The following is a 13,109-nucleotide window of genomic DNA, read 5'->3' on the forward strand; positions in this document are numbered from 1 at the left end:
CCCCTTTGCTTTTGATCACGAGGCTGATTTATTTTCTTAACACGTAAGAAGCCGCAGCAGTTGCGGATCATTTTAAAGTCGCAGCAGCGAGGTTCCCTGTAAAAGAATTTGGGAGATTAATGTGCAAATGCCTTCGGAAGCAAGGGTTTAACACGGATATTCAACCCGGAGCTTGTAAAGATACCACTAAACTGATCTTGTCAGTTGAAAAACGCTTTTTCCGTCTAAACAAAAATCAAAGTAAAGGGAACGGAGAGACAAGCAGGGAACAGGGCAGTTGAAAGTGGGCCTGATCACTCCAGCTGTGCTATATCAAACATATGAAGCCCAGCAGGAGGCTCCGAAAAGAGGCTTTCTTCTCCCCGTCTCATCTAACCCTGCACACTAATTAACAAACTATTATAGGAACAGAAATGTCTGCTGGTGGGATTACAACATGCAATGAAAAGTGAGAATAGTTGATTGACAGCTCCAATCATCGTTCATTTCCTGCCCCCCCCCCCCATTGTTTAGTGTGCACAAATTAGTCGAATGTTAGCGAGGCACCACTTACGGGGGAAAGTGAAGGAGGAAAGAACATTTTAAATAAAAGAACATCTTCACTTTCTCTCTCATGTTTTCTAAATGGATCTGACTGAGTGTGAATCGGTGTAAAGGGGTTCATACAGTCACTTAGTCAGTCAGTCAGTCAGTCAGTCAGTCAGTCAGTCAGTCAGTCAAATGAACATGCAGATTTCTCAACACATACAGGAATGAAGAGAACATCCACATGCGGAAGCAACAGCCCAGAACACACACCAGATGGAGGAAACTATTAATTTATCAAATATTTATAAGATGCAAATGTTTCCCTGCCGGCTTACCAAGCTCTTGTTTACCACCTGTCTTCTTACCCCCCCCCCCTTCCTGAACACCAGCAGGCCTGTGAGTTTAACTTGTGTCTCACTGATTATTGCCTCCGCAGCTTGTTGGCTATCTTATTTGTGAGCTACATACTTTTTTTTTTTTTTTTTCAGTAAACATGCCTTTTGGTATGTATTCCTTTTTGCCCGTCACTCAGCGAATTTATCTCCCTGCCCTTCGCTTCCTGTCTCTTTCTTACCTCCTGTTTTCTTCCTCCGGGGCTTCCACTTCTATATGAGTTTACAACCTAATTGGCCATAAAAGTACGCTAATGACTGTCTATGCATGTACTTGTTTACTGCTCACACACTGTACAGTTGATTCTCCTTCCGTTCCTCTGCAGTTTTCTGAGCTGAATTATGTTCATATGCAACTTTTCTGCATCAGTGATTTTCATTTCATCTCAGCTCATTATTGCAACTTTCTGGGCCAATGTGGTTAAAGTACTGGTATTATAATTTGCTATATTGTTTATTTCAGTATTCCATTCACATCAATGGGGGGTTAGACTTAATATTAGGCACAACTCTCAGTATAACACAATAAATCTCTCCGAAACAAACCTTGTAGCATTCAGGAAGTTGAGAAAGGCCGCATTTCATTCAGCTACGTGTACGTATGAAACTGCCGATTGAACGTATGTTTATGTTGGTAAAAGTTGACTTGACTTTGAAGGAGGAGGAAAAAGAAGTTTGTAGGACACAGACGATGTCCCGGCTTATGTGATCTATCAGCTTTGTTTTTTGTTCTTCTCTCCTGACCTCAACCGAGGACTTTTTGGTTTCTAAGCTAAACTTAGAATCAGACCTGAAACCTTGGGTCACAAGTTGTGTTGGAAATGCTCGCGGTTGGAAAGCACTGACAAATGCATTATATTAGATCCACCTCGATCATACTTAATGTCTAAAAAAAAAACTGAAGGAATAACCAACTGAAAAACAGTGGCTGCACTCTTGATTTTGCAGAAACAATATCAGAGCCTTCAAGAAAAAAGATCAAACAAACAAAAAAACAAACATAGTTTTCATATGCAAAATCGGTGCATACATCTATAAATGGCCGTTCATTCTCACTGTTCCCTGGCGGCTCCCTGACTGTTGACGTGCCATATTGGCGCTGTGCTAAAGATTTGAAGCAGCAACTCGTGCAACATAAAAGAAAGCCTGCTGTATCATCCGGAGGGGATCTGTGTCAGAGGTGGGGATACGCTCCGCAGCTTCGCGGGAGAGGGGCACACAGAAAGAGCAAGGGTTCATTGTTCGTGTCTTTAAAGGGTTAGCACTGCTGCCAAAAGGCTGACAGGAGGCCAAAAACCCAGCGCCAGTTTCTTCTTCTTTTTTTTGAAGAACAAAAACAACAGCATGAAAGCTTTTTGAATAGTGCAAGAGGAGGCTTTGTTAGCGATCAATACAGTGTTCGCTGAAAGATCAAGGACTTTTTATTTCCCATATGATAGGAAGTAAGATTCCCATGTGTTGTTTGATTATAGATCAGCTCTAGCTTCTATATTAATACTGTGAAAGTATCAAAGCCTCAGTCCACAGAGAAATGCACACAGCCTGTATTCAGAAACTGAGCCTTAAAACCAGCTGTCAGGACTTCCTGGAACTTTGTGATGTCACAACTAAACAGTCACCGCCCTCAGCACAACCCCCCCCTGGACCCGTAGTCCAACCTAGAAAACTACAAGACAGAAAAATGTTGAGGAAACACTGTCAGATGTCAGGAAGCCAGAATGTCATTGCACAGCCTTCCCAAGGACAAAATGAGAGACCAGTGATTAAAGTCTTTTTCATCTGAAACACTGGAGCATTTCAGACCGTCTGTTCAGCTCATTTCAGCGCTGACTGATCATCGCCATTTTCATTTCAACTTATAGATATTAAAAACTTCAAAGAAAACACCAGACCAAACTTTTAACAACTTGTTTGAGAGTCGGCATCAAACTGTTCCTCGCATTCTTGTTCATGGTGGTGATTTTATTCTTTGTCGTTTACACAAAGCTTTTAAAACGTTTAAAGATTAAGAACCTGTGATGCAGCGATACATTAATATTCTTACAAAAAAACAACATATATTCATTATGATATAAAAAGTAATTTGAAAGACACAAACCCATGACGACACATGGATCACAGATAAAATTATAGGTAAAATCCCGCAGCAGAAGCACGGAAGAAGAAGGAGGAGTTTTGGCTTTTACAGCTACTGGGAAAAATGTGTTTGATGCTTCTCGTCCTGCTGAGGCTTCTTGTCGACTGAGACAGAGTTTTAACGTCTTACAGAAGTTTGATGACAATGGCAGACCGGCCATGTTGTCTCCAGCTGGGGATATTTGGCACTGCCTGCTGGAGTTTTTCCAAAGTGTATGTAGGATCTCAGCTGGAGCTTTGTCTTCTGTGTCGAGCTTCTGGGGGAAATGACCCTTAAATTACATGCCACCGAACATCTGTGAACTGTAATAACATTAAAAAAGAAAAAAAAAACAATCAGCAACCTTTTGTGTTTGCTCATTCAACTCAGTCATTTTGCTGTTTCCCGGAGAAACTAATGCTGCTAATGATTGGTAAGATGGTAACAGGCTTTGCAGATTAGTGCTCCAAAAGCGGCTCGGGGGTCCCAGATGTGGAACCCTTCCCTCGTTTGGGAAGTTTGGCTCTACAAAACATTTAGTTATTCCCACAGGAAGTTTGTGTTGAGACAACTTTGAAAGCTGAGTCGTAACGTCAGGTGTCTCACGCGATCTTAGGGTTAGGGTTAAGAGTGTGTGGCTAATGTGTTTTGACAGTGTGCACGTCTCCGTGTGTGTGTGTGTGTGTGAGTTATGGCTTTAATTTTCCCCTTTATGTGACTGTAAATGAATGCTATTTGAATAAAGCTACTGAGGCTCATAAAAGTGCCTGTGTTGAGATAGTGGATCTAGTTAAGTTCCTTCTCACATTCAAAGTGGCGCCAGCTGATGGGCAGCGACAGAGACGAGAGCTGAAAAGAAAATTATTCCACTCGTCTCCATCAGTTATAGTATCTTTAAAGTCTGGTTCTGACTGTTGATGATATATTTTTTGGGCCATCGCCTTTAACACTGACCTGACAGATCAGGAAGAGGAGCACGACATGAAGTCAAAGCATAATGCGGGTGGAGGCCCCAGTCATCCACGTTTCCACTTCATCCAGCCCCGCGGCAAATTTATTCCTATTACTCATTTGATTTCTTTTTCAGACCGTTGTGGGAAAAAAAAAAAAAGACATAAAAGGGGCTCGTTCCAAAACGATATATCAATTCTAATATATCAGTTTCAGAGAGACATTTCGCTGGCTGACATTCATGAGCCAATTTTTTTGTCGAACGCAGGTGATTATAAAACCAGAAAATGAACCAATTTGTTTCGGAAACATCGCAAAAATGACTCAACAGTAAGTCCGTCAAGCAGTTGTTATGTCGGCATTAAGTGCTGATTTATTCATAAAGCCTCATTTTAATTTGTAAATACAGGTTTACTGCACGTACAAACCAGTGTTGTGTTGTCTTGTTACGTTTTGGAAGTTTGTTTCCTCATCTTTAGATGATTTTGTGTTGTCATGGTTACAATATAAACCCGCTGGTTTCACATGGGAACCGAACACCGCTCTCCTGTGTCACATTCCTGTGTTTTGTTGAGCCATCCATCCACCTCGACCTCCTCCGGACGTGGACCATGTCTCTCTTTATACGACGTCACCGACACGTTGCCCCTTTGCTCCTGTAATAATAATTACTACGACTACTGGATGTCGCCTAGCAACAAAACGTTAAGAAGCTGCTTCACAAACGACCTATAGGTTCGTTTTTAGCAGGAAAACAGTCTCATACAAACTGGAAATATGTCAGTGGGCTTAAATAACTATTATTGAATCTAATGAAAATAACTCAACACCAGCTGAAAGTTGAAACATCTTCAGATGAAATGTTCCTTGCGATTCTGACAGTTCTGAAATGTCAACATGTGGTCAAACACATGACGACTCTACAAGCACAGATCCGCTGCTCGTCTTTCTTTTTTTCCCCCTCGGTGATTTCATGAAGTGTCTCTTGGGTCACCAGCTATTTTTACCATCTCGCCCTCCGTCTTCCCTCCACCCGTGTCGTAGCGCAGCAGCATTAGCATATGAGTCAGAGCACCAGAGGGCGACACATGCGGTGACGTTTAGTCTCCATGCAAAATGAGGCGAGCAGAGAAAGACGCCTGACTTGCGCGTCAGGCGTCGTTTGCCTCAAAACCTGCTCTGTGTGAGTGTGCAGGTGGATTCTGGTGTGTGTGTGTGTGTGTGTGTGTGTTTGAACACCACAGGACTTAAGCTGCTCCTTTTAAATAAAATGTCACTTTTGTCTTTGGATTTCCTCCACAGTCAAATCTGTCCACAGCAGCAGCCGCAGCCTCAGTCTCTCTTTGTCCTGATCTTTCTTTCTTTTTCTTTTGTTTTAGATTCCTGCAAACAAATCAATACTTACAAAATTCAGCCATGGAAGGTAAACACGAGCCTCTGTCCCTCGCAAGGTGCCTCCAGCCGAGTAACTCATTTTGCTTCTCCACTAAGCTGACTGAAGAAACGGTGGAAGAAGTGAGCAGCGCGCTCCTGCTTGACAATGTGATATTCACTGTCACTCAACCTCCTGCACCTTTATTTATTTATCTATTTTTTGTGTTTGTTTTCCACACACACATAAACAAGTCTCCTGCCAGTCACTGGAGTGTGTGAGTGTGTGTGTGTGTGTGTGTGTGTGTACCATGTGCAGCAATGTGTGTTCATATACTAAAAAGGGCATGTTGTGCAGCAGTTATTATAACCTCTGCAGGGGAAATGCGTGGAATGAGTAAATCAGCAGCCTGTAAGCTCACACACAGATGATTGCACCACCTGAAGCTTCGTCACTTATTGACTAATTGTTTGTCTGCGAGCGACAGCAGCTGGTATCGAGTTCAAGGTGCAAAATCCTGTTACGGACAAACGTGACGTCCCCGGTCTGGTTAGAGAGTAAAGGCTGGTTTCTAAATGCCAACACCACCAGGAGCGTTTGGTGTATACGTGTCGCAGCAAGTGGAACTGAAGCAGCTTTTTCCTTTAATATCCTGACACTATAAAAGAGACTAGACCGAAAACATAACCTCCAGATATGTAGCTTTCTTTTTAAACTGTTTAAATGACACTAATATCCCCCTGATTTTACATTATTGACTCCAAATGTGCCTCTGCTGAGGGACAGTAGAATGGTTCAGGCAAGAGAGAAGCTTCTGGGACGTCTTAGGGTTATATTTATGGATTCACTGCTTTATAGGACTTTATAGAGAAACGGTGAGATGAGCATGAGAGGCTCGATGACATGAGACATAAATCATGAGCTGGTGTCAGAGGCATTTTTTTCCATTTTATGGCACAACATGCTTTCTTGGGCTGCTGTGCCATGTGGGACGGTTTCATTACCTCGTGGGACAGGTTGTGAAGAGTTTAATCCTATTAGACATTTATGTTAAATGGCGTCATAATTAGCATCAGCAGTTCCTGAGTTATGGACAAAAATGTGTTCTGTGAGGTCACTGTGACCTTGACTTTTGACCTTTGACCACCCCAAATCTGATCAGTTCATCCTTGAGTCCACGCGAACGTTTGTGCCAAATGTGAAGAAGTTCTCTCTCGGTGTCGCGTTTCACGAGAATGGGACTGACTGTCGCTCGGCCCTGAGTTTATGTAATCCTAATGATGGCTCGATATAACGCGTCTCTTTAAATTGTTCACAATTAAGAGTGAACTGTTAACAGCTTAAAGGTCATCGCAGTTAATGACGCAGCAGGTTTAGATGGCAGCTGGTAAATAGCTGTCTTTAAAGGTGTCTTTCACGTTAGAGAGCTGCTCGTCTTACGCATCATTTAGCTCTGCATAGTTCTCGTCACCGAACGGCCCACAGCTCCACGCGCTCCGGCGCGTTCCAGCAGGACCGTGTATGAAATTAAATATTTGAGGTTGTCCGATTGAAATGTAAAAGCAGCGTGTAGAGATTAGAAACATGCATTTACTCAGATTCACATCAACACACGATAACGATCAGGGAACTTCAGAAAAATTTAAAAAACCCAGTGATGTGATTGATCTATGTCGCCTCACTGTTGTTTGCTTTTAAAATTTTGTTGAACAGTTTAAACCCACAAGTGACAAATACAGGATAAAAGCTGAACGCCAAACACACAGTAAAGCCGTAGAAAGACAGTCCAAACTCAAAGTCTGAAATCGCACGATTGCAGTTGTGAAACGTTTGTTGGTTTCTCTGATCGATATTACGAACACGGTAAGTTTCACTTTACTTTACTTTTGTGGACATGATGATGACCTGCAGTGGAGGCTGGAGTTTGGATTAAGATGAACACAGACTGTTGACTGACTCTGGCACTTTCCTATTTTATTCACATCAACATTAGTCCATGCGAATAAAGTGTTACCTGTTTACCTCTTGGACCTGGGCCTCCTCCGTAATTAAACCATTTTTAAACGATCGATTAACTTTTCCTCAAACCTGGTATGTTTTCAGCGTGGTCGTGGCAGCGGTTCAGACTGTCAGCTTTAATTGCTTATGTTTTCAGCCGAGAAGAAAATGAAGGAATTTGTGTTTAACTGGAAACGAATGGCACCGAGTCCCGTCATTGAATCATGTCGCAGATCCAGCGGTTAGTCTGCGACTGGCCCTCAGGTGGACCATCTGCCCAGACACACAGACAGATGGCCAGATGGCCTAACATATTTACTGGCCCTGGGGCCCCCACACGCAGACGGGCCGGGAGGAAAACTGGAGGCTTTCCACATCAGCCTCATGCAAAATAAACACACACAAACAGACTCTCTCTGTCACAGATGTGCACACAAAAAACACACACAGAGTGGAATGAGATTCTCTGACCGCGCAGACTTTAATATCATCAAAAGAAAATGGCTGAAATGAGAGAGGAGCACGGGGAGTCTAGTAAAAAAACAAGAGAAGAAGATACCTTTGATGCAGTTTAGTTAGAGCAAGACCAAGACTCACCTCTCTTCCTGTTGTTAAGTTCGCATCAGAGTTCGATTCGTAGCTCTTACACCAGTATGCAAAAGAGTTAGTTTAAAACAAACCATCTGTTAACTGTTCACTGCGGCTTGGTAAAGTGCGGTGACGGCTGTGTGAGTCGAACGGTTCAGATACGACTCCTCGAATTAGTCACGAGTTTCTCCAGACGCCGCGATCACAGATAAAAAAACAACAAGGTGTACTCGGAGGACGCCTCCGAGACAAGTCGGAGAGATGGAAGATATCGTGGTGACAGAATCTGTCCACACACATATAAACACCTGAGGTCCGAGATAACACACACACACACACACACACACACGCAGCTTTCATCCTCTCAACAGTGGGACACAGTGATGTCATGAAAGTGCGGAGTGAATAGTTTGAGTACAGATACAAATAAAACCTATTTTTCAGACGTTAAATGTATTTTCTTTGTGTTTATGAACTGTACAGGGTCGTCTATCTCTACCCTCCGATACGACCTGTAGTAGCACGCAGCAGCCGTCCCCTCCCGCCGCCGCCATCATCCCGGCTGCGAGAGGTCGCCGTTCAATAAACTGTAACTATGAGTCATAATCAGCCGCTTGCTCTGACGACCCATGTGATCATCTTTTTATAGGAGGACAGGGTCGCTGAGTACTGTTTGTTTAATCCTAGATATTATCTGTGAAGTGGATTTGACATCAACGATCAAAACAACAACAACAACGATCAGTTTCATGCGCTACATCCCGTCCTCCTCTCAGCTGTCTGACCTGTGCTCAGTCCGCCTCGGTTTCTTTTTTTTTCCTTTTTCCTCCGAGCTGCAGCGCTTCTTATCTCCCAAGTCATTTTCCTTTCAGTGATTTTGTAATCAGCTTCTCATCATGACTGTCTCCAGCCCACTCTTAATAGGTTTCCCTGTGGCTAATATCAGCTCCTTGTCTCTGTACACCATTAGCCTCTTTAATGAAAGCATGACCCCCATCTGCGGCCCTGCTTCTGTCTCCCTCTCGGCCCATCCAAAGCTCCAGACATCACAACAGAGGGGTGATGGAAAATGTCACATCTCGTCTTTATTCAATTTGATATTAGCCGTTACGGCTCCTCTGAGGCTCACGCAGAACTAACGCTGGAAACAGTCACGGAAGCAGGAGCCGTTTGGTTTGTCTCGCTGCTTTGTTTGTTCCTTCAGCTTGTGTTTGTTTTCTTGGGAGTTTCTTCCACATGGCGGGATCGTAGTATGAGCTCAACATAACAAGCAGAAGCCTGCAGATTTTTTTTTTTTTTTTACCTCAGCAGCTGCTGTAGCTCGGCGGCAAAAGACAGACTGAAAGGAAATCTGGATTGGGAAGCAAAACATCCTTCCTACTTTCTTAAAAGACTGGATTAACCCTAGATCGCTTCTGAAATAGGTCAGGCTGAATTATGGTGATAGTGCTGTGTGTGTTTCGGTTGCAACACTCTTTGAATTCCTCTCAGTTTCTAAGAGATAATTTGGACTAGACCAACCAAACTTTTTATATATTAAACACACATCTGTCTGCTAATTACCCAAACCATTTAAAGATGGATTGACATATCATTCGCAATATTATTGGAATGGAAGAATTCAGATGATGCAACTGACCCCAACCCCCGGGGACAGTTGCAACATATTGAAAATGCATTAGCTAACTTTTGCTTTTTCCATAAGCGCACAGCACTCTGAAAATATGCAGCTGTACAATAATATTTATTTAATTAATAATATTTATCAAAGAACAGTTATTGTGTTTTGTTTTGCATAGAACACACGGCAACCTTGACCCAAAATAGGCACAATTAATCTGTTTATTGCTTATGATAAAGAGAACAGGCAGATATATTATAAGACCATGAGAGGCTGACAAAACAATTGCCAAACTAACTTGTTTGTTTTCTCGCATACATTAAAATGAGCAATTATTGTTGCATCTGTTGTGCTATGGGACCAAATTAGCTGCATATATTTCCTATTTTGAAACTAAAAATGTCTTGTTGCAACATCAGCCATGACAGAATGATCCTTATTTAGGAGCGCTCACGGTTCTCGGCCACAGCTCCAGAACTGCAGCTGCTCCGAACAACCGCTCACACTGCGACGTCCTGACGAAACCCGCCTAACTGTGTCTACAAAGTTTCCCAAAAAACACAGTAGGTACAACAGGCGGCACAGCGATTCCCAAAAACATCCAGACCAATGAGGGCCACCAAAATCTAGATCCAAGCAAAACAAAACAAAAATGAACATCATGTGCTAGCTGGACACACTGACCTTGAAACACGCTGACCGTATTACCTTGAAGTCAACAAGAGAATGATTTAAAATAATAAAAGTTTGAATTCATTCATACAAAAAGTCAGGACTGTGATAAAAATACAGCTCATGAAATATATGTCATCTGTCTTCCTGGTGTGAGGAGGGTCTCACTGAGCATGTGCAGTATGTGTCATCGCCCTAGCTTGTTTCTGATTGGAGGAATGAGACTTGCTGCAAACCGTCCCCCAGTCTCCCCCCATTTGATTGGACATCAACCTTTCAAAATATGAAGTTCGAAGTTGTATCATGAGAGAAATTATTAATGAATCAGAGACAGGAAACGAATCAGGGGAAGTTCTTCCAAGACTTATCTTCAGTTTTCTTCAGCACACCGTCAGAAGTTTGGGCGTGTGCATGAAAGTATCACAGGTAGCGAGGTAAGTCAGAGAGCTGGGGAGAGGGGTTATACAGGTGAGCAGTGCTGAACGGCCTCAGCAGTGAGCACAAGCTGCACAAGGAGGAAATGTGTTAGTCAGTCACCACCTGCACTGCTTAGAAGCAAGCTAAAGTTTTGTCACTCAATACTTGGGGTGAGTTAGCATGGTATTATATAAAAGCCGTGTAGGCGGGAGAAGGTCAGAGCTTTTGTCAATGTCGGATTGAAGCGCACAAGGCTGTGATTACTTCCTGGAAGCAGTGCAGACCCAATACATGCCAAACTCAAAGCAGAAAAGATTTTATGTTTGATTTTTTTTTTTTTCCCAATGCTAGAATGAATCAGTGGTTATTCTGCACATTGCTCTGATGTGAATGTAATTGCACCATTGTTAAACAAGGTTGTTGGTTAAAAAGAGAATTATCTGCTCCCCTTTGTCAAGCTGTGGCCGAAAAACATGTTTTACAAAAGCCAAAGTGCTTTAAAAACTATTATTTCTAACCACTAATTCACAACTTGCGCCTGCCATCGGCCTGTTTTGCAATACACCTGTCAAATAATTTCACACCTGTGGATCAATAGTGTTGGTGTCTGTTCCTGCAGGTTCACCATGAAATGACACGTTGCTAAGGAATAAGTCCACTTACATCTACACCTGTACGATTGTCAGCAATTTGTACGACGTGCTTTTTACTCACTTCCTGCACAGGTGTGAGGTTAGTAATGAATCAGGCAAACAATGCAATCATGAACGACATTCCTTCAGTGGTAAAAGCACAGCAGTGTCCCTCAACCACAGGCCCGTGCTGATGGCAGACAGTGACTCAAACATCTGTGTAAAGGTATCATTGCGGATATATTGGCAGGAATGCACAAACAGATTAAAACATACTTGAGGTTACGATGCTCAAACATGCAGTTTCTTTCCAAATTCCTGCTCAGTGTGGGCTGAAGTCCTGTGAAGTCTGTAAAACCATTTAATTGCTTGAAACCTGTCCTCCCAGCTGTATCATTACTTCCTTGTTCCTCTGGAGCTGTAATCGTGAACACTTCAATAATTAATGACAAACTATTCTTCTAAGTGCTGCTCTGGAGCTGCGGTTCTAACCGCACAACTTTATTACAGATGTGCCCAAACGTGCCGTTAAAAGAAAACACCCAACACGGCTAACAATGCTTATCACGACGAAAGCTACGGCTGCTTCTGAGGGAGCGGTTTATCTCCTGAAGTTTAGGGTAACCCTGTAGTTTCCCAGAGGGACTTTTTTTGTCCCCTTTATTCTATAGTGAGACGTGTGAAACATAAAAGCTGTAAGTCAGAGACTGCCTGACGTCCCTGAGCCCTGAGCCTGCAGGGACATTTTGGTGATCCAGACATGATTGTTTCTTTTCTCCACTGACACTGTGATATGAGAAAGCCATTTTCCAATACGGCTGCTGTGGAGAGCAGTATAGATGTGATGTGGTTGGAAAGCATCAACATAATGTGAATTTAAAGGGTAAAAAAAAAGAAAAACTGAGAAAGAGATATATTTTTTAAAAGTAACTGTGGCCACGAGCTAAAGCGCTATAGTTAGATGAATCTCTCTGCCAGTGCTGGGGGTCCCTCTGCGGGGGATGTTGTACGTATTTTAGCAGAAAACAGATTTGTTGTCTGTGAATATTGTGTATAATGTATTTGGAACTCGCCAGATACGTAAATTAAATGAATAAAAGTGTTTCTATTAACTGTAATTTTATATATAGCGCCGTCTGTCTACTCTGTGCGTGGCGACTGTGTGTATAGGAAGACTGTACTTATGGCAAATAAACTACAGTTAATGCATGGTTACACTTAAACAAATAAAACAAGATCAATGAGATCACTGTTACTGTTAATGTGCTGTCTGCAACACATACGTTGAAATCCTGTCTTTGCATGACGATGCTAATTCAAGTCATTCTTAGTTAGCAAAATAACGACTTGGAGCATTTTGCTTTTCTGTCTGTTTCCCTCCATCTCAGTGTGAGTGACCAACATCACGAGGTGTGGAATCTAATCCAATATGGATGTAACTCCCGGGGGAAGCTGGGCTGATGAAATCATGCATCTGTTGCATGTCTGTCAGCTCAGGAAGAGGGAGCCGGCTCTGTCCGTCTTCCTGAGGTTCCTCAGGTTTATTTTTCCCCTCATTAAAAGTTTATTTTTCATTTTGATCCAAACTGAGGGTCTCTGAGGCTCGAGGTGCTGAATGTCGTAAAGCTCGGCAAAGATTTGTGACTCGGGGACGGAGACGGGGGAATAAAGTGATGATGCTAATCAGTCGAACATTTCATTCAGATTCAAGATATGAAGAAGGCCAACCGACCGTGCGGTAGATGTTCCCTGTTTCTCTCATTTCAGTCCAACGCAGCTTGGCTCGGTGTCGTTAATGGCGGTTGGTAAAAACTGAAACTGG

Source organism: Seriola dumerili, unplaced genomic scaffold (genome assembly GCF_002260705.1).
Source record: "Seriola dumerili isolate Sdu_G_001 unplaced genomic scaffold, Sdu_1.0 BDQW01000120.1, whole genome shotgun sequence".
In the NCBI taxonomy this organism is placed as follows: Eukaryota; Metazoa; Chordata; class Actinopteri; order Carangiformes; family Carangidae; genus Seriola; species Seriola dumerili.